The sequence below is a fragment of the Kogia breviceps genome, chromosome 5, assembly GCF_026419965.1.
Source record: "Kogia breviceps isolate mKogBre1 chromosome 5, mKogBre1 haplotype 1, whole genome shotgun sequence".
Classification (NCBI taxonomy): Eukaryota; Metazoa; Chordata; class Mammalia; order Artiodactyla; family Physeteridae; genus Kogia; species Kogia breviceps.
This window is the reverse complement of record NC_081314.1, coordinates 64,933,109-64,955,054: the sequence shown is the minus strand read 5'-3', so window position 1 is coordinate 64,955,054 and position 21,946 is coordinate 64,933,109. Positions and strand designations below refer to the sequence as shown.

General features: G+C 41.1%; 1 non-coding gene across 1 annotated transcript; it reads left to right on the top strand.

Moving 5' to 3' along the window:
• The first annotated feature begins 21,331 nt into the window (after positions 1–21,331).
• LOC131757919 (U6 spliceosomal RNA) lies at positions 21,332–21,437 on the top strand. Its single transcript, XR_009336066.1, has one exon. It is a non-coding gene; the product is annotated as a U6 spliceosomal RNA (small nuclear RNA).
• Positions 21,438–21,946: the final 509 nt, after the last annotated feature.

Genomic DNA, 21,946 nt, shown 5'->3' with positions numbered 1-21,946 from the left:
CATATTTTCTGAATTTTCTATACTACACATGCATTGTTCTTGTAATAAGGAGAAAAAAGAGAAAATAGAAGAATAGATGGCAGGAAATATATTAAAATTCTAACAATGTAGTGTGGTGCTGAAAGTATGGGTTATACTTTTAAAAATTATTTTCTCTTCTTTCAATGTTTTTAAATTACTTATTCAACAAAAACAAAATTATTATAAGAAACTTGCAAAAATCTAATTTGCTATGCAGTCTGAGATACACTCTGCAAAGTCAAATATTTGTCAGTAACTTGAAGCACACACCGAACGTCAAATTTGGAAAAAGGAAACTTTTACAGGTTATCAGTAAAAGTCATAGTTGTGGCTTCCCTGAAAATCCCAGGAACTTTTAGCTATGGGCACCCAAATATGCCCAGAGTGCTGATGGTGGGGTGGTGAGCTGGGGTGGGAGGAATGGGGGAGCGTCTGTGGAATCCTTAATATTCCCATAGACCTTCTATGGCAGGAATGATTGATGGATGATATATAATTAATTTCACTTGACAAGCATAAAGGAAAAATTTCCCTGAGCCACTGTAACCTGAGCTAATGAAACCCTATTTAACCAAGGGTGTGTATTTAGACTGGATCTTACCTTAGTGACTTAGCCATTAGTAGGAATTCACTGTTTACCTTTAGGATTCTTATCAGTACTTAGGCTCTGTTTGCATGTGATTTTCACCTGATTGCTCAACGTTATATGATTTGGGAAGAAATGAAAACTTTGCAAGATCACAAAAAGCTAATCTCAACTATCTAATCAGCTTAAAACTTTATGATTTTCTCTTCTCTTTCAGCATGCATTATGGCTTTCTCTGAAAAGATTCTGTGAACAAACAAGACACCTGTTTCAGGTCTTGTAAAATACCAGATCCTTCCAATTCCTTTAAGGCTTTTAGAGATGCAGGCCATGTTATCAGACATAAACACCCTGCCCCAATTGCTTCTCCAATCCCACTGGGGCAACACCTTTGAGAATCTCCCCTGGGGTCTGCTCTCCATGAGACTCCCTCTACAGAAAGTTCCAGAAAAAAAAAAAAGATGAGCTCTAAGAGCTCATAAAGAACTTTTGGGAACCCACAACTGGTTAACCCTGGACAGGTAACCAGGAGATCTGGATTCTGGTGGTACTTTACCCTGTCGTATGACCTTGGACAAATCGCCCAACTTTTAGAACCTCCATTTCCTATTTGTACAAGGAAAGAATTGAAGTAGATAACCTCTAAAATCTTTTTCAGTTCTAAAATTCTCTGACTCAAAAGAAATCCCCCATGAAGGTCAGTGGCAGGAAGGCCCAAGGTGGACTGATGGACCCTACTTCACAGTAAGACAAATGGGAACCTAACGCAGGGTCTAAGTCACAGGGAAAACGTAAGGTATTCCCATCTGGCTCTACTCTTGGAAAACTGGGAAGTAAGAGTGTAGATGCAACACTCCTTAAGCAGTCCTCGGAATAAAAGTCCTGGATGCATCGTGTGAGTTGGCATTTGTCTCTCTCTTGGATGGTTGGAGCTGTGTTTTTATTTCTATGGCAAAGAAACAAGCTCATAGCTGTGCCATGCGGAAGTGTTCATGAATAATTAGGGGACAGTGACAGCTGAACACCAAAACGATTGGTTCTGTGAGCCCTTGGATTTGGGCAGCCTTGAGAACCCTCTACACGGAGACCTAGTCTAGGGCTGATTTAATGTCATCCAGCGCCTGGGGCGAGCTACAAGCTCCGGCACTGCCTTCACTTATCCCCACCCAAATGTCTAGCCTCTGCTGGGTGTGCTCACAGTGGCTGGCACAGATCCGTGGCGGGGGAGGAGGGTGTGCTCTGGGAGCAGCTTTCTCCCCCACTCCCCGCCCAGGAACCATGTGACGGCCTGCGAAGTTCTCCAGGCTGAAGAGGTTTTTTGATGTCTGCTTAGCCCTACACATCCCACCTTTGGTAGGTGCCTACATCACTTCCTTAGTCTTCCTTCGGAGCTCTGGCTCCTTGCCTTCTGCACTCTTGCTGCCACTTCAGGTTCCTCAGAACTCAGAGGGAAGCCCTGGAGTCAAGCCCTGTTACCCCTTCTCACGTCCTCCCTGCATCTGGTCTCACTTCCACATCAGTACTCGGTCAGTCTTCCCAAAGCATCACAGGATATCACTTACCAGTTCAAAAATCCAGTATCACCTATTTCCTAGCAAACTAAATCCAAATTTCTTATTCTAACCTTCAATGTTCTATTACCAAATTCTCTCTAGTATAAGCCAGGCATTCCAACTTAAATGGAAAATCCCCACAAAGCAGCCCAGACATACACATCTGCACATTTTGCCCACTCTACACACACACACACACACACACACACACACACACACACACACTCCACCTTTGTAGAGCTCACTCATCCTGCAAAGTCTAGCTTACATGACTCCTTTTTGGGGAAGCCTACCTAGCATCTCTCAACCTAAAATCTTCTGAACTCCCTTAACTTTCTGATTCACAGCTATTTGGAGACATTCAACACTTTCTAGTTAAAATCATAGTATGCTTTTTAAGGAACAAAGAATCACTAACAATTACAACCTTTTAATCTTTGTATATCTATAGCAGAATATATGCTACATAGAAGGTTCTCAATGAATGCTCAATGAACCAAGAGTAGAGGTCACCCAGATACTGCAAGCTAATTATTACACACCTCTGGGTTGCTAAGGTGAAAAGCAGTTGTGAGTACCAGAAATTGGAATCCATAAGTTGGAAATACAGTAGCCCCCCTTATCCACAGGATATATGTCCCAAGACCTCCAGAGGACGCCTGAAACTGCAGATAGTACTGAACCCTATATACTCTTGTTTTTTTCTATACATACATACCTATGATAAAGTTTAATTTATAAATTAGGCACAGAAAGAGATGAACAATAACTAATAATAAAATAGAAGTATAACAGTATACTGAAATAAAAGTTATGTGAATATAGACTCTTTCTCAAAATATCTTATTGTACAAATTTAATGTCTGCTCCATCTTAACTAAACACTTGTCATGCACTGTGACAGTAAGTTTTGCAATTTGAGGTGTGACAGCAAAACTAGCAGGAACTTCTTTTTCCCTCATAATTTCACAGACAGAATATTCATTCTTACTGTAGATCTTAGCAAACTCAACATACAGTTTTTTTCTTTCCTTATTAAGTCAAGGACTTTCACCTTTTCACCTACAGCAAGCACTTTACGGCTTCTCTTTGGCAGAACCCAACTGCCAGCATCTCTATTCTTTCACTTTGGGGCCTTTATAAAGTAAAATAAGGGTGCCTTGAACACAAGCAGTGCGGTATCTCCATAGTCGATCTGATAACCGAGATGTGGCTGCTAAGTGACTAACAGACAGGATATACTGGATAGAGGGATGATTCACGTCCTGGGTGGATGGAGCAGGATAGCGAGAAATTTTATCATGCTACTCAGAACAGCCCACAATTTAAAACTTAGAAATTGTTTATTTCTGGAATTTTCCATCTAATGTTTTTGGACTGCAGATGCTCACAGGTAATGGAAACTGAGGAATGGCAAACCGCTTATAAGGGAGACTACTGTACATGCTTCTTTCTCTTAAAGTTTCCAATGAAGGATAAACTGTTTTTCACAAATCAAGATGGTATATCTCAGCCACTTTTTTCTGTCACAGATTCTTACAAAATACTAAGAAAACTGATTTACCCTCTCCCCATAAAAAGGTACATATACACTTCCAGACACATATTCATGTACAGTTTTAAAATTTTTTATTTGGTAATAATTTCAAACTTATAAAAAGTTGAAAAAAATAAATATGTTATAGAAATATCCATATACTGTTTATCTAAATTCACCTGTTAACACCGTTTGCTTTATCATTTGATCCCTCTAGCTCATTCATTCTTGCTGCGTGTGTGTGTGTGTGTGTGTGTGTGTATAAATGAAATTTTTTCTAAACAATTTGAGGATTGGTTACGTACATCAAAGCCCTTTACCCCTAAATACTTCAGTGTGTGTTTCCTAAAACTACAGATATTCTCTTATGTAATCACAGTACAGTTTCCACTTTGTAAATTTGTATGTTTTAATCTAATTCACCTTCCCTATTCCAACTGTGTCAGTTGCTCTAATATTACCCTGTATAGCATTGTTTTTCCCTCCGGTACAGGATCCATTCTTGGGTCAGGTATTGCATTTAATTGCCATGTCTCATTAACCTCATTTAATCTGGAATATTTCCACAACCTTTCTTTGTCTTATTTTGATATTGACATTTTTGAAAAGTAAAGATCCTTCACCTTTTTAAAAAAATTAAATAGAACATTCTTTGTTTGGGGTTTGTCTGAGGTTTCTTCCTGGTTAGATCGAGGCTTTGCATTCTTGGGTGGCAAACTGCGTAGGGGATGCCGTGTCCTTCACTGGGAATATCCATCCATTCCTCATTGGTGAGGTTCATTTTGACCATCCAGAAAAGGTGTTGCCCAATTTCTCCACTGTATATTTGCTGTGCTTTGTTCTCTCTTGCAACTATAACAATCTGTGAGGAGACACTTCAAGATAATGCAAAGACCCTGCTCTCCATCGAATTTCCTTTAGGAATAACTTGAAGGCATCCACAGACCTCTGAGGGCCATCTGTGCACTCAGAGTTAAGAACAAAAGTTATGAGTTTGCTGTTTTTCTCTGGCAGGGGCAGTGACTTTGCATAAGGTCAATCACACATATGTTCCTAGCACTAGGTGGACACTGGAATAAGAAAAACTCCACCTCTTGGGACTTCTCTGGTGGTGCAGTGGTTAAGAATCCACCTGCCAATGCAGGAGACAAGAGTTCGAGCCCTGGTCCGGGAAGATCCCACATACCATGGAGCAACCAAGCCCGTGCACCACAACTACTGAGCCTGCGCTCTAGAGCCCGCGAGCTACAGCTACTGAGCCCACATGCCACAACTACTGAAGCCCCCGCGCCTAGAGCCGGTGTTCTGCAACAAGAGAAGCCACTGCAATAAGAAGCCTGCACACCGCAACGAAGAGTAGCGCCCGCTGGTCCAACTAAAGAAAGCCCAGGTGCAACAACAAAGATCCAATGCAGCCAAAAATAAATAAATAAATAAATTTATTTTTTTAAAAAAACAAAAACTCCACCTCTTTCCAGCCTTGCAATTTTTCACCCAGGTTGCTGTGAGCATTAAATGAGATTGGAATAGAGGGTTCCTAACTGAGTCCCCAGCATATGGCCTGTATTTAATCAGTGTTAGTCCCCTTTCCCTCCTTATGAATAAGTTAATGCTACTGAGGTAGAGTAATTTGTGCCCAAGAATCCAAAGGAAAGCAACGTCCTGTGAGAGGCACTCAGCCACAGTCTTTTTTGAGATCAGTATGAGTGGGACCTTGGGCAAACTTCTTAACCTCTCTGTGCATCAGTCCCTGCATCTGTAAACAGGAATAATAACACAACCTAACGTGTAATGTTGTTAGGGTTAAATGAATTAACACATGTAGAGTGCCAGGCACGGAGTAGGCACTGTGTAAATGTTAGCTCTTACAGGTAGATGTAAGCTCCATGAGGGCAAGGATTTTGTACCTTAATATATACCTGCCTAGAAGACAGCCCTGCACATAGTAAACAATGACACCCCCAAGAAATGACTCAGAAATGCTAAGAAATCAGAAAGGGCCTTGGATTCTCCTGTTGATGTATAGTTTCCTACTTGGCTTGCCATTGCCTGCAGCTGGCTGAGAGAACTTGTCAGACCCTGGGTAGGACAAAACTCTGAAGAATACTTTGCTCTTACCGACTCATGGCAGACAATTTCTTAGTTGGAAGCTTTGTTTGGTTTTGTTTTGATTTTTTGACTTCTTCAATTCCTTTATTTCTTATTTAATTTAATTTAATTTAATTTATTTATTTATGGCTGCATTGGGTCTTTATATATATATATATATATAAAAATTTATTTATTTATTTATTTATTTGGGCTGCATTGGGTCTTCGTTGCTGCGCTCGGGCTTTCTCTAATTGTGGCGAGCGGGTGCTACTCTTCATCACGGTGCGCAGGCTTCTCATTGTGGTGGCTTCTCTTGTTGTGGAGCAGGGGCTCTAGGCATACAGGCTTCAGTAGTTGTGGCATGCAGGCTCTAGAGCACAGGCTCTGTAGTTGTGGTGCACAGGCTTAGTTGCTCCGCGGCATGTGGGATCTTCCCGGACCAGGGCTTGAACTTGTGTCCCCTGCATTGGCAGGAGGATTCTTAACCGCTGCACTACCAGGGAAGTCCGGAAGCTTTGTTCTCTTATCACAGGACAGGAAAGCAAAGGCCAGAAGCAGGTGCAGCCAACCAGGGCAGGCTGAACAGTCTGGTTGGCAGAAAACTACCCCCAGTCCTCACCTCCAGTAGAAAAAGGGAAATAACTACACTGTAGGCCTGCCTAGTGCACTGCCTCCTTTCAAAACACTTTGTTCTCTGGTTTAAACAACTTAACTGCAAAGTAGGGATTCCCAAGCAGTAGGTGACTACGGGAGGTTGTGGTTAGCAAGTGCATATTGAGTGCAAGCATTGTCTGTAGACTGAATAAACAGTGTGTCTTTCAAAGGTGAGCTACATCCTCAGCAGGCTTGAAGGTGGTGATTAGGATATCTGAAAGCACAGTTTCCCATCCCTCATCAAAATTGTTGAAAATGCAGATTACAAGGCCTCACTTCCAAACAGCTAAATCAGCATTGGTGGGGGAAGGGTGGCTGGAAGTGGCGATGAGGGTGAAATGGAGATGGCGGGAGGTGGAAGAGTGGCGGTGGTGAGGTGTAACAAAGCAGGAATCTGCCTTTTATAAAAATTAATTAATGAAGTTTACTTTTTAGACCAGTTTTAGGTTCAGAGCAAAACTGAGCAGAAAGTACAGAGTTCCCAAATACCTTCTGTCCCCACACACACTCACAACCTCTCCCACTACCAACATTCTCCGCCACAGTAGTCCATTTGTTACAAATAATGAACCTACCTTGACACATCATTATCACCCAAAGTCCATAGCTCACATTATGGTTCACTCTTGATGCTGTACATTCTGTGAGTTTGGCCAAATGTGTCATGATGTTTATCCACCATTATAGTATCATATAGAGTAGTTTCACTGCCGTAAAAATCCTCTGTGCTCCACCTATTCATCCCTCCCTCCTCTCTAACTTCTACAACCATTGATATTTTTAGTATCTCCATAGTTTTGCCTTTTCCAGAATGTCAGATAGTTATTTATAAGCCCGTGCACCACATCTACTGAGCCTATGCTCTAGAGCCTGCATGCCACAACTACTGAAGCCTGTATGCCTAGAGCCCCTGCTCCACAACAAGAGAAACCACCACAATGAGAAGCCTGCGCACCGCGATGAAGAGTAGCCCCCGCTCGCCACAACTAGAGAAAGCCCGAGCACAGCAACGAAGACCCAATGCAGCCAAAATAAATAAATAAATAAATAAAATTAATTTATATATATATATATATATAAAGACCCAATGCAGCCATAAATAAATAAATTAAATTAAATTAAATAAGAAATAAAGGAATTGAAGAAGTCAAAATCATACAGTATGTAGTCTTTTCAGATTGGCTTCTTTTACTTACTAATACGCCTTTAAGATTCCTCCATGTCTTTTCATGGCTTGATAGCTCGTTTCTTTTCAGTACTGAATAGTGTTCCACTGTCTGGATGTACCACAGTTTGTTTATCCTTTCACCTACTGAAGAACATCTTGGTGGCTTCCAGGTTTTGGCAGTTATAAAGCTGCTATAAACACCTCTATGTAGGTCTTTGTGAGAACATAAGTTTCAACTCATTTGGGTAAATACCCAAGGAGCGTGATTGCTAGATTGTATGGTAAAAGTATGTTTAGTTTTGTAAAAAACTGCCAAGCTGCCTTCCAAAGTGGCTGTACCATTTTGCATTCCTATCAGCAGTGAATGAGAGTTCTGTTGCTCCACATCCCTGCCAGCATTTAGTGGCGTTAGTGTTTTCGATTTTGGCATTCTAATATGTAGACAGAGGTATCTCATTGTTTTTCGTATTTTTAAAATGTATTTTAATTTTATTTATTTTTATTTTTGGCTGCATTGGGTCTTCATTGCTGTGTGTGGGCTTTCTCTAGTTGTGGCGAGCGGGGACTACTCTTCCTTGCAGTGCATGGGCTTCTCGTTGCAGTGGCTTTTCTTGTTGTGGAGCACGGGCTCTAGGCACGTGGGCTTCAGCAGTTGTGGCACGTGGGTGCAGTAGTTGTGGCTCGTGGGCTCTAGAGCACAGGCTCAATAGTGTGGCGCATAGGCTTAGTTGCTCTGCGGCCTGTGGGATCTTCCCGGACCAGGGCTCGAACCCGTGTCCCCTGCATTGGCAGGTGGATTCTTAACCATTGTGCCACCAGGGAAGCCCTTGTTGTTTTAACTTGCAATTCCCTAATGGCATATAATGCAGAGCATCTTTTCATAAGCTTACTTACCATCTGTTTATTTTCTTTGATGAGGTGTCTGTCCAGGTCTTTTGCCCATTTTTTATTTCAGTTGTTCATTTTCTTATTGTTGGGTTTTAAGAGTTCTTTGCATATTTTGAATAACAGTCCTTTATCAGATGTGTCTTTTGTAAACATTTGCTCCCAGTTTGTGGCTTGTCTTCTCATTCTCTTGAGGAATCTGCCTTTTTAACCAGCTCATTCATATATGCAATAAAGTTCATGCTCTGTGCTCTCTGCTCAAACTGAAGAGTGAGGAAATCTTTCCTTCAGCCATCAAAGCATAACAATGCACTTTAATAATTTTGCTTTTAAGCACAATTCCATAAACACTCAAAGTTATAAGTGTATGATGAATGTAATTCAAATGTGCATTTGGGAACATCCCCAAATGTATCTTTAATAGTTTTGGGGGTTTTTTTGCTTTTTTGTTTTTTCGGTACTCGGGCCTCTCACTGTTGCAGCCCCTCCTGTTGCAGAGCACAGGCTCCGGACGCACAGGCTCAGTAGCCATGGCTCACAGGCCCAGCCACTCCGTGGCACGTGGGACCCTCCCAGACCAGGGCATGAACCCGTGTGCCCTGCATTGGCAGGCGGACTCTCAACCACTGCGCCACCAGGGAAGCCCTCTTTAATAGTTTGTAATCCAGTTTTATGAAGAAGTCAAGAGACCTGGGTTCTAAAAGGAATTTGGCTACTAATTAGCTATATGACCTTGGATGAGTCTCTGTCCACCTCTAGACTCCAGCTTCCTTACATATAAAATGAAGGGGATGAATTAGATGAGCTTTAAATTTCCCTCTGGCCCCGTGGTTCTGTCTATTCCATCAAAGCCAAGGCAAGGAGCATATTACTATCAATGAAACTTCTGAGTAAACATGGGTGGGCACATATTAATGAGAAATGCCTTTGACTTGGCATCCCCTAGACTGTGGGTAACAGTCTTCAAAGTCAGGATTTAATGCAGATTTGACTAATGCATAGATGAAACAAGGTTAGTGTCCCCACAAAAGTGCCACTGTGGTCGGTAAAACAAACCCAAATTGATAATGGCTAAATTTAAATGAGAAACTCTGTGTGTACATATACACAATTACATATAGGGCAGAACATAGGAAATTTCAGACTCAACAGAGTTTGTGAATGCAAAGAGAAACAAAAATAGAAACCATCAAATAGCCAGATGGCTGAGCTTTCTATTTTTAAATATATCATGAGTTCTGTGGGAGTATGTCAATGAGTAGCACTAAGAAAAATGTGGTAACCTTGAGCGTTTCTGTTTTCTAAACAAAACAATATCACACAGGGTGTCAAATAGCAAAGAAATTATATAATGAAATGAAAGAAATGAATGCTTTTAAGTTCATGAAGCCCAGCCTTTAATATTACACCATGATTCAAAGCACTAATCAAATGTTTTTCCTACTTGAAGCGGCGAGTTATTTACAGTGACTGTAATATTTCCAAGGAATACCTAAATTAGTAGGTAAAGTTACCTTTTTTTCCTGCTCTCAAATTTCTACACTCAACTTCTTTTCAAATGTCCTCATATAGTCATGGCGTAGCCACAAAACGTGACAGAATAAACACATCCACAGGTCATCGATGAGCCGAACTCTGTGAAACATCTAAGAAAATGTGTTTGGAAAAGGTCTGCACAGTTTAGAAGAATTTTAGAGTAACTCACGAATCAGCTAGCGCAGTCAACAGATTACTCACTTAAGAATGATATAATTACTTTCAGTTTGCTTAAAGCCAGGGAAAAGTTGACACAGCGATTAAAGGAAAATGGGTGAAAAAAATAGAGTTACTTTATGCCGACTAAATTCATGCTGTTCCAAGGAGTAGGCCCAAGGCTTATTTGAGGAAAGATTATCTTGACAAATTGGATAAACATTTTCTGCATGACAGGACGCTGATGGAGAGTCTGTTCTGCAAGCACACCTGGTGGTGGTTTGCTTAGTGTTTGACCAAGGTGTTCAGCTTGCCCGAGTTCTCCCAGGGGCTTTGTTTACCGTTTGGCAGGTAGAGGCAGAGCCGAGGTAGGCCTTGGTAACGGTTGTTGGGCTCTGCAGATGTCTTACTGCACCCCGGCCCCACCCCCATCTCCCCATTTGGGCTAAAACAACTCTTGACTAGACCAGTCCACAAAAGCCAACACCAGACTTTAACAAACAGTCCATGCTTAAGGAGACCTGCAGTCTAATGTTCCCGAGGCAAATAAAAATGGCAAATGCAAACAAATGCACCAACACCCACTCTCCCTCTTTGGCTTCCTTCCATAGTCAACTGGGATGGAGAGGTCAGGTCCCACATAGGGCATTGCTATGGATGCAAATTTTCCAGCACACAAGTCATCCCAGTACCAGGATGGAGAAGGTGTGAGTTCCACTCAAAGCCATGCTTATCTGGGCCCAAGTGACTATAGATATGGGAGGTTGGTGGCCTCTTCTAAGGCCTTTGCGAGGACTCTCATGTCTCAAGTTACCTAAATATCTGTAGGCAGAACTCCAATTGTCTTTGCTATGGCTTGACATCCTTGAGAAGCCTTCACTTTCTGGAGACAGTAATTTGCAGAATGACTTCCTAGGCTTGGCCATTCAGTACTTACTAGTGCTGCTTTATCATTCAGGGAAGCACTAATTTGGGGAGTAGCATTCCCAGAGAGGTCATTAGACAGTGTAGGGGATCCCACTGCATTCAGGCCCCTCAAAGGGAAATGAATGAACAGCCCCACTTCTAGAATGAGTTTGCATTTTGCTAGGTCAATTTGGTTCATCCAAAATTGCTTTGTGTCAACTAATTTATGTCAATTTGTAGCCCATCCAGTGGTTCCAAGCATAATGGCCTCATATTACCATGTAGGATATGCTGGTTAGAAATGACATTAGGGGGCTTCCCTGGTGGCACAGTGGTTGAGAATCTGCCTGCCGATGCAGGGGACATGGGTTCGTGCCCTGGTCTGGGAAGATCCTACATGCCGCGGAGCGGCTGGGCCCGTGAACCATGGCCGCTGAGCCTGCGCGTCTGGAGCCTGTGCTCTGCAACGGGAGAGGCCACAACAGTGAGAGGCCCATGTACCACAAAAAAAAAAAAAAAAAGAAAGAAAAAGAAAGAAATGACATTAGGGGTAACAGTGGTTTTAATTTGCTGAGTCTGTAAATCCTTGGGAAGTCAACCCCAGGTGCCAGGACTTGAAGCACCATTGAGCTCCATCCTCAAGCAGCGTTCACTTTGCAGTCCTAAAGCTAAAACTTGAGTTTTATAGATCACAATCCATAATCCCCTCAATAACATGAATGCACCTCATTTCTTTCCCAACCTTCTGCTTCATCTCTCTGTCCATTTCCTTAAATTTTAAACAAGTAATTTTTTAAACAAACCAAATAAAGTAAAATAAAATCCTGGGGAAAAGCCAGAACAATGAAAAGTGTTTAATTCAAAATTATCCAACATTTAATATGTGTCTACATTCCCTATCTTGTATAATCCTTACCTTAAAGTAAGTATTATTCACCTGTCCCTTAAAGATGTGAGATCTCAGGACTTCCCTGGTGGCACAGTGCTTGGGAATCTGCCTGCCAATGCAGGGGAGGCGGGTTCGGGCCCTGGTCCAGGAGGATCCTGCATGCCGCGGAGCAGCTGAGCCCGTGCGCCACAACAGCTGAGCTTGTGCTCTAGAGCCCACGAGCCACAACTACTGAAGCCCACGTGCCCTAGTACCGCAACAAGAGAGACCACCGCAGTGAGAAGCCTGCACACCACAACGAAGAGTGGCCCCTGCTCGCCGCGGCTGGAGAGGGTCCACACACAGCAGTGAAGACCCAACACAGCCAAAAATAAAAACAAATAAATAAATTTAAAAAGATGTGAGATCTCAAGTCTAGAAGACATTATGTGACAAGTTCATGTTCACACAGCTAAAATGTCCAGAAGCCAGGAATGAATTTCAGTGACTTTCTGCCTGACTCAGTCAAAGTGCTCAGTTTATAAGACTCCAACTCCCATGTCTTTTAAAGATTGATCAAGTCAAAGCTGATGATTTTTTTCTGCTAGTAATTTAGGGTACAACAAAAACAAAACATTTTTAATGATATATGTTAATTATACCTTATTTTCTAAGCCTCACATCTGAAATAAATTTTACAATGTATTTTTCTGGTAGAGTTTTGGGTTTTGTTTGTTTGTTTGTTTTTCCTAATGGGAGATGTTTTGGTGTGATTTGGAGCTGAGTTGAAATCTAGGTTCTCACTCTGATGAATTCATGAATTCATCACTTAACCTCTGGTGGCCTCAGTTTCTGAATCTGCAAGCTGGGAATAAAGATACTTACCTCCAAGGAGTGTTAAGCTTTACTACATATTACTTATTCTGCTCTATCTCCTTAGACATTATCTGTCTCCCTCAGTAGACTATGAACTCATTTTAAGCATGAACTTTGTCCTCATCATCTATGTATCCTCCATTCATTTCATCAGATTGTGCATAAATTATTTGTTGAGTCAATAAATGATTTATGTGAGGGCACTTGTCACATAGTAGGACCCCAGTAATTGTTCATTTATTTTCCCTTTGGCCTTATTTCTTATTGAGAACTGAAAATCTGTCTACCATAGAAGACAGGAAATTGTTCAAGTAATTAACTGTAGGCACTGTAGACGAAAATGGAAGAGATATGCAACTGAGATCCTTTGTCATGGAGCAAAGGATTCTCTCCAGGTGACCCATGGGAGCAGAGGCAGGTATATGAACAGGCTGCACTGCAACCTGCTTGCCACAAGGCCGGGTCACATAAAGGGAGACTCAGTGTCCAAATTATCAGAGAATTAAGAGAACACAACCAATTATCTTGTGTGTTTCAGAAACTATGAAGAAGCAGCGAAGAATTGGTCTCGTCATTCACCAGGCATTGGGTTCCAGTGTAATTCATCTGGTTGCAGCCTCTCCACCTCTGTTAAAGTATCAAGACCGCATAGGCACAAAAGAAGCCAAAGGAACATGGTTTAAGGTAAAATGTCTGTACACATTTTATACATGAGTAATACAGGGAACCCCATTCCTTGCTGATATCAGTCTGGGTCCCAAAGCAGGTCTGATTTCAGAGTGTGCTAAAGCATTTGCCTGCAGCCTTGGATTGTTCTGATAGAAGGTACTAAGAGGAGACATACAAATTGGGGAAAGAATACTAATCTTTTGTATTTTTTGTTTTTGGGGGTTGTTTTTGGCCGCGCTGCATGGCTTGCTTGATCTTAGTTCCCTGACCAGGAATCGAACCTGAGCCCCAGCAGTGAAAGGGCCAAGTCCGAACCACTGGACCTCCAGGGAATTCCAAGAATACTAATCTTGAGGGAACAAAATGCCAATAATCACATGATTATACCAGTGGATACAGAAAAATCATTTGACAAAATTCAACACCCACTTTTGATTTTTAAAAAACGTTTCAGAAAAAGAGGATTAGAGGGAAGCTTCCTCAACTTGACAAAGAACATCTACAAAGAACATACAGGTAACATTATACTTAATGGAAAAAGACTAAACGTTTTTCTTCGAAGATGGGGAACAAGAGAAGGATGATTACTCTTACCACTCTTATTCAGTATAGTGCTAGAAGTGTTACTCAGAGCCAAGAGTCAAGAAATGAAAATAAAAGACATACAGATAAGAAAGGAAAAGGTAAAATCATCCCTATTTGAAGAGGACGTGACTGTCTTCATTGAAAAGCAAAAAAACCCACCAAAAAAACCCTCCTAGAACTAATAATTGAGTTCAGCAAGATTACAGGACATAAGATAAACTACAAAAATTAATTGTATTTCTTTGTACTAGCAACAGACATATGGACAAGAAAAAAGAAATATTTATATGTCAAGCTAACAAAATATGTATAAGATTTGTATACTGAAGCTTACAAAACAAATCAAAGATTATCTAAACAAATGAAGAGACATATCATGCTGATGGATTGAAAAGACTCAACATAGTAAAGATGTTGATTCTCCTCAAATTGATTTATGGGCTTAACACACTTCCTATCAAAATCCCAGCAAGATATTTTTGTAGATATAAACAAGATTATTCTAGAATTTATACGGAGAGGTAATTTGCTGGACAGTTACCATGTGCCAAACACTGTGCCAGGTAATTTATAAAGGCACGCTGTCAAGGCCTCCCCTTGTTAATACCAGTTTATCATCATTTTTTAAAAATAAATAAATTTATTTATTTATTGCAGCGAGCAGGGGCTACTCTTCACTGCGGTGCGCGGGCTTCTCATTGTGGTGGCTTCTCTTGTTGCGGAGCATGGGCTCTAGGCCTGACGGCTTCAGCAGTTGCAGCACACAGGTTCAGTAGTTGCAGCACACAAGCCCTAGAGTGTGCGGGCTTCAGTAGTTGTGGCTTGCAGGCTCTAGAGCACAAGCTCAGTAGTTGTGGCACATGGGCTTTGTTGCTCCACGGCATGTGGGATCTTCCTGGACCAGGGATCAAACCCGTGTCCCCAGCATTGGCAGGTGGATTCTTAACCACTGCACCACAGAGAAGTCTGTTAATACCAGTTAAAAGAAAAAAAAAAGGACAAAAATGTTCACTTACTTCAACTCCCTGTGACTTTTGTACATGCCAAGTGGCAGAAGTCTCATCAACCCAGCCCCTAATTGTAAGAGGGTTCAGCATCACGAAGCAGTAAAAGCAGTAGATCTTGTGTTAGAATACTCAGCCAACTAGCTAAAGGCACATCATTCAATCTTTCTGTTTCCTCATCTCTAAAACAAGGAGAGTGACATTATAGAGCTATTGTGAGGCTCAAATGAGATAATGAAGGAAAAAGTACTTAAAATTTATATAATTGTTATTTGTTATTAATAAATCAAAAATAACAAAACAGGATAATTAAAGGCTCTGGTGACGTCTAAGTTTGTTAAGAGCTCAAGATTCCCTGGAATCTCATTCTGTTGGCATTTCTTCTCTCTCTCTTTCTCAAACACACACACACACACACCACTCAACGCACATTACTTTCACTGCTATGGCTTCTCTTCTTTACCATCATTTCTTACCAAAAGAAAACAAAAATCTTAGTAGATGAAAACAAATCTTGGTTTACTTGGCTCATGCAGGTGAATAAATGTAAAATAAGTTGTGGCCCATGAGCCACAACTACTGAGCCTGCATGTCTGGAGCCTGTGCTCCACAACAAGAGAGGCCACGATAGTGAGAGGCCCACGCACCGCGATGAAGAGTGGCCCCTGCTTGCCACAACTAGAGAAAGCCCTCTCACAAAAACAAAGACCCAACACAGCAAAAATTAATTAATTAATTAATTAATTTTTTAAAAAACTGATAAGACTTTGCAATTGATTGAACATGGGGATAGAGGCAGAAATGAAGCAAAGGAAGTAGTCCATAGTGTCTCCTAAGTTTCTGTCTTGGATAACCAGGCAGGTAAGGTGAGGGTAGCGGTTGGGGGTTCGTTTGAGAGCATTTGCATTTGGAGCACTAGATTGGGTCAAGGAAATGGCCATGATCCATCCATTCAGGTGTGCCTGGGGTGATAAAGGGAGCGAAGTAAACAAGAGGAGTACCTCAGAGGTTTCTTCCCATCAAAATAGTTGGTGAGTGACAGCTAGCTTGGGTTTATTTACAGAAGAAATACTCAAATACTAGAATCCACACAGACACTGACGGTAAATACCAAGAAAGCCAAAATCTTAAGGCTTGCCCCCAGAATGCTATCATTCCATCATTCAAACACATCAGCATTCAAGAGACCAGCAAAAAGGAGACAGTGACAGTTCCAACTCAGAACGGCCAAAAGCAGAATAAGGATGCCAGTGTGCTTGCTGTGCTCTCGCCTCACACCTGCCCCTCAAGAGCCGAGAACAGTTGCACACAGGCCACTGCCCTCCTACTTTCTCATCTGAATAAGGAACAAGGAAATACCACATATACGATGTGACGGTGCCAGCAGAGAAGCCTCAGAGTCACTTGTGTAAAATAAACACAACCCTGTTCTGTTAGGTCCATGTGGTCCTGTAACCCTTGCGACTTTCTGCCCCCTAACTTCTTCCTCCTCCCATCACCCTCCATCTCCCTTAGAGCCCTGGACCCTATTCCTCTTGTTGCCACTCTGTCACCGGTTGGGTTGCTTATTGTGTTTCTATTTGAGGATTACAGAGGCAAAGGTCCCTTAAAAAAAACTCTGTTCCTCTTATTGCAGGTGCCCCTTACCTATCAAATAACTTTCATTTGCCCCCATGCTCCAAACAACTCTGTGCTTTCCCTGTGCTGTTTGCAGTCTTAGTCACAGTCCCATGGAAGGATTAGGTGCAAATGTCACTCTGCCGTTTCCTTCAGTAGATTGTGCAAGTGTAAGCTGGATTGTGTAAGTGAATATTAGCTCTTTCCCTCCAGTGCTAGTACATCAAGCCGTGTTTGAGGTCTTTTTTTTGTTTGTTTTTTCTTCCTTGCAGAGGGATAGAATGAGCAAGCAAGGAGTCGTAACTTTCTTTCCCTTGGCAGGCAGGAGTAGTGAACTGAGAAGCCTGCCAAACTGCCAGCCCACATATGGAAAGTGTCCAACAACCTAGGGAGATTCAGGATGGCCACTAACTGTTCTGGCAGGTTTACTGGAAATGATTTCTTTACGAAGAACATCCTTTAAGGGGGGCCCCTTTCAATGCAGTTGTGACAGTAAGACCTCCCTTGCACTAGAGGGAGCAGTGCAAAGAACACTTTTCCTAGAGATTAGTAATTGGTAAACTGGACAGGTGGCAACTTTCTCTGTGGTAGCCCAGCAGATCTAACTCAACTTTGTTTAGTCTCATCACTGTTGTAAACCCAGATTCCACTGCTCCTTCAGAACTGTGTGGACCAGAGATCTCAAATTTTGCCTGGGAACAAGTGCTCGTTTGCCATCTGATTGACCTGTGGGTTAGCAGTAAGTATAGAAACTGGGAGTTAGCCTTTAGAAACATTTATAATAATTCAACAGGGTAGTTTGGTACCTAATAATTCAAAAATTTAAAAACAAAAAAAAATTTGTTTTTTTTTAATATCGTTTTTCTAATAATTCATTTTTATTTTATTTTATAAAAGTATAAATCAGGGCTTCCCTGGTGGTGCAGTGGTTGAGAGTCCGCCTGCCGATGCAGGGGACACGGGTTCGTGCCCCGGTCCGGGAAGATCCCACATGCCGCGGAGCGGCTGGGCCCGTGAGCCATGGCCGTTGAGCCTGTGCGTCTGGAGCCTGTGCTCCGCAACGGGAGAGGCCACGGCGGTGAGAGGCCCGCGTACCGCAAAAAAGAAAAAAAAAAAAACTTCAGTGACACATTAAAAAAATATAGGAATCAAGATTTTAAAGGACTTCCCTGGTGGTCCAGTGGTTAAGACTCTGTGCTTCCAATGCACGAGGCGTGGGTTTGATCCCTGGGGAACTAAGATCCCACATGTCACATGGCCAAAAAAAAAAAGGATTTTAAATGTTTTTCCCTCAAAGGAGACTATCAAGAGAGGGAAAAGAACCCACAGAATTGGAGAAATTATTTGCAAATCATTTATCTGATAAGGGTCCAGTATTCAGAATAGATACAGAACATTTATATATAACTCAACAACAAAAAGACAAACAATCTAATTTAAAAATGGGCAAAGGACTTGAGTAGACATTTCTCCAAAGAAGAGATACAAATGGCCAACAGGTGTATTAAAAGACACTCACCATCATTAGTCATTAGAGAAATGCAAATCAACCACGATAAAATACCACTTCACACCCACTAGGATGGTCATAATTTTAAAAAGAAGGAAAGAAAGAGAGAGAAGAAGAGAGATGACCCAGAAATTCCACTCCAAAGTATATGTCCAAAAGCATATAAAAACAAAAACTTGTACACAAATGTTCATAGCATCTCTAGTCATAATAACTGACATAATCCAAATGTCCATCAACTGATGAATAGGTAGACAAAAAGTGGTAAATCCATAATATGGAATATTATTCAGCCATAAAAGGAATGGAGTACTGATGCATGCTACAACAGGATGAACCTTGAAAACATTATGCTAAGTGAAAGAAGTTGGATACAAAAAGCCACACATTGTATGATTCCATTTATACAAAATATCCAGAATAGGAATAGAAGAAGAGCTAACCATTGAGCTCTCACCACATGTCAGTTACTGTGCAAACACCTTTTGCATGCATAAACTTATTTCATCTTTATAAAAACTGTATGAGGTATGTACAGTTATTACCTCCAATTTTACATATTAAAAAATTGAGGCACAAACCTAGGATTTAAATCTGAAGAGTTGAGTTATAGAGTATACTCTTATAACCACTATATAACCATAAGTAAAGACATTCAGATTTTAATTAAAAAAAAAAACCACGAAAACTTAGTGCTGGTTAATCATGTCTTGCCATTAAACTTGTGCTGACCACACAAGTCACCAGTCTGCAACCACTGTCAGGACGAAGACTTTTCTCCTTCTCTCAGCCTTGAATGCCTCTTTTTGGAGTATGATAGGCATGCGTTCCACACATGATTTGTTTGTGTCCTTTTTCTTTACCCATAAAATAGGCATAAATAGACCTACTTTGCAAGCGTGTATAAATATACAAAATGAACTATATAGAGCTCTATCTAGCACAATAGCTAGAACCTCACAGGCAAGAAATAAATTAGAATATGAACTATTTTTTAAGTTTTTCCTGTTGTGTCCATCTCTTTCCTACAGAGCTGGGTGTAGGCCCCCTTCTCTGCCAGCACAATGCACAGCACCTAGCAGGAACCAGATAAATAAAGGATTTGCTTTGGTTGATGTTTGATCTATTTTTATACCATTTTTTCCTAATTGAAAAATTAGTGAATGTTCATTTTAAAACAAAACCTTAGCAGAAGACAAAAGCTGGGAAAATGTTAAGTTATATTGACTATATTATTACATCTAGAAATAATGTCATTTTTATGTTTAGCATTTATCTTTCCAAACTTACTTTTATGGATATTTATAATAATTCCCATATGGGATTATTCAAAACATATTCCTCTATGCAATGATTTTTTTCCTTTTTCTTTTCTTTTTTTTTTTTGGCTACACCACAGGCATGCAGGATCTTAGTTCCCCGACCAGGGATTGAACTCATACCCTCTCAGTGGAAGTTTGGAGTCTTAACCACAGGACTGTCAGGGAAGTCTAAACAATGCTTTTTTCTTTAAAAAAAAAAAAATACATACAGATGCACACACGTATTTTTCATGTGAAGACACACATATTTACACCAAGTTTTTAAGTACTAATTATATTTTTAAAACAAATTTTGTCTACAATATCTCCCTTTCTTATGGAACTAACATCCAACTGATTTATATTGAGTAACATATATTTTCAACATTTATTGAGAACCATTTATTGAACCAGCAATGGCTCCACACAGACCTCTGCCTCTACCCTCGTGCCAAGGTAAACCTTCTTTACACCTTGTGATCTCAGACAGAGAGGGTGCAGCAAGATGCAAATATTGAAAAAAATTTAAATAAGCAGCCAACCCCCAAGCAAGTACATCCTGTGAAGCAAATGTATGTGTCTGGTTTCATCTCTGACTCATTGATAGAAGTGAGTACTGGGGACCCAGGGTATTATTTAGCCTAGCGAAGTCCTGACCAATTTAGTCTAGGTCCTAGTCTGCTACTGAATCTATTCTCACTCCTACAATGGGTGAGAGGCAGGCTGGTGAGGTAGAAAAAGGATGGACTTCACATTTCTTGATTCCACTTACTTCCTAGCAGGGTGTCCTTGAACAAGTTGCTTAAATTCTCTGAGGCCCATTTCCTTATCAGTAAAATAGAGATAGGAATAACTATCTCATCAAGTTGTTAAGAGCATTAAATGAGATCTTTCTGGATCACAAATCCAGTAGAAGCCTGATTTACTGCTCAAAGACCCCCAGGGCTCTCCTGTGCCTTCCCGGTAAAATCCAATTCCCTTGGGAAGCCTCTCCAGACCACCTCTCACAGGTTCCCTCACTCACCAGCCACAGAATGCTGCTTCCCGAGATACAGTCGTCCCTTCAATCCTTCACTCACCCAACACATTTTTTTTGAGTCCCTGTTATGAGTGAGGCCCTGGATTAAACATTAGTGATACACTGTGGAACCAGACTGACCTGAGGTTTGGTGAGACCTCAAGGGAGTAAAGTGGCCATTACAATCCTGTGCACTGACTGATTCAAGAGGGAAGGGCAAGGTGCTCTAGGAGTGCATATGAAAGGCACCTTACCTAGACTTGAAAGGCCTTGGAAAACTGTCTGAAGAAGTAGGATTGTATTTAGAGAGTGCCTCTAAAGGGATGTAGTGTGTGATCTGGCACAAATCACATCTCTGCATTTTTTTTTTTTTTTTTCTTTTTGTAGGTGAGGGGTAAGACTAGAAGAGGTCATATTTACCAAAAGGAATAGTCTTCATCCCTTTGGATATACTTTCCAAAGGTTTAGCAAATCTCCCTCCCAGCACATTCTCCTTTCCCTTACAACCTTCTCATGAGAGAGTCTTTTGCTGTTCACAGCCCATGGGTGAAATATCCCAGCAATGGGCTAGTAGAAGAGGGAGGTGCCCAGGGAAACTTTCCCTGAGAGCAACACAGGAATTTAGAAGAAGAAGGCAGGGGGCAGGGCAGGAACAGGGGAATGATGGAATTTTTTAAAAATCACCATTCAGCAATCCAGACTGAGATAATTGATTCAGTCTAGGATCATAAACGGATGCTAAAACTATTAGGTGAAAAGTTGAGAAACAGGATGCTCAAAAATCCCTTAAGTACTCGCTTCGGCAGCACATATACTAAAATTGTAACAATACAGAGAAGATAGCATAGTCCCTGCACGAGGATGACATGCAAATTCGTGAACCTTTCCATATTTTTATATGGGGATATATGTATACGTATAGCTGATTCACTTTGTTATACAGCAGCAACTAACACAACAATGTAAAGCAATTATACTCCAATAAAGAGGTTAAAAATATTATTTTTAATTAAAAAAAAAATCCCTTAAAATGGAAAGATCTGATGATCATCACCTTACCCAAATGATCAAACTCAGAGCTTTCCTCTGAAGCATTTGGCAGGGTTCTTCTCCCATGTCTTTGATATTTCATTTCAAACTTTATTCTAAGTCTTCTTTTGCCTGTTTCTCAATACGTGTGTCTCTACAGTTTAGTCTCCTGCCCTCTTTCCTTTTTATGCTACACGTTCTTCCTGGGCAAGCTCAGCCACTCCCAAGATCTTAACCAAAAAGCTATTTGCTGATAACTTCCGAATCTGTTTCCATTCCAGATCTCTTTCCACAGTTCTAAATTCATACCAACTGCCTGCTGGCCTTCCTCACTGGGACTTCCTCAACTGCAACTTTCTTAGCACTTAACTTCTCC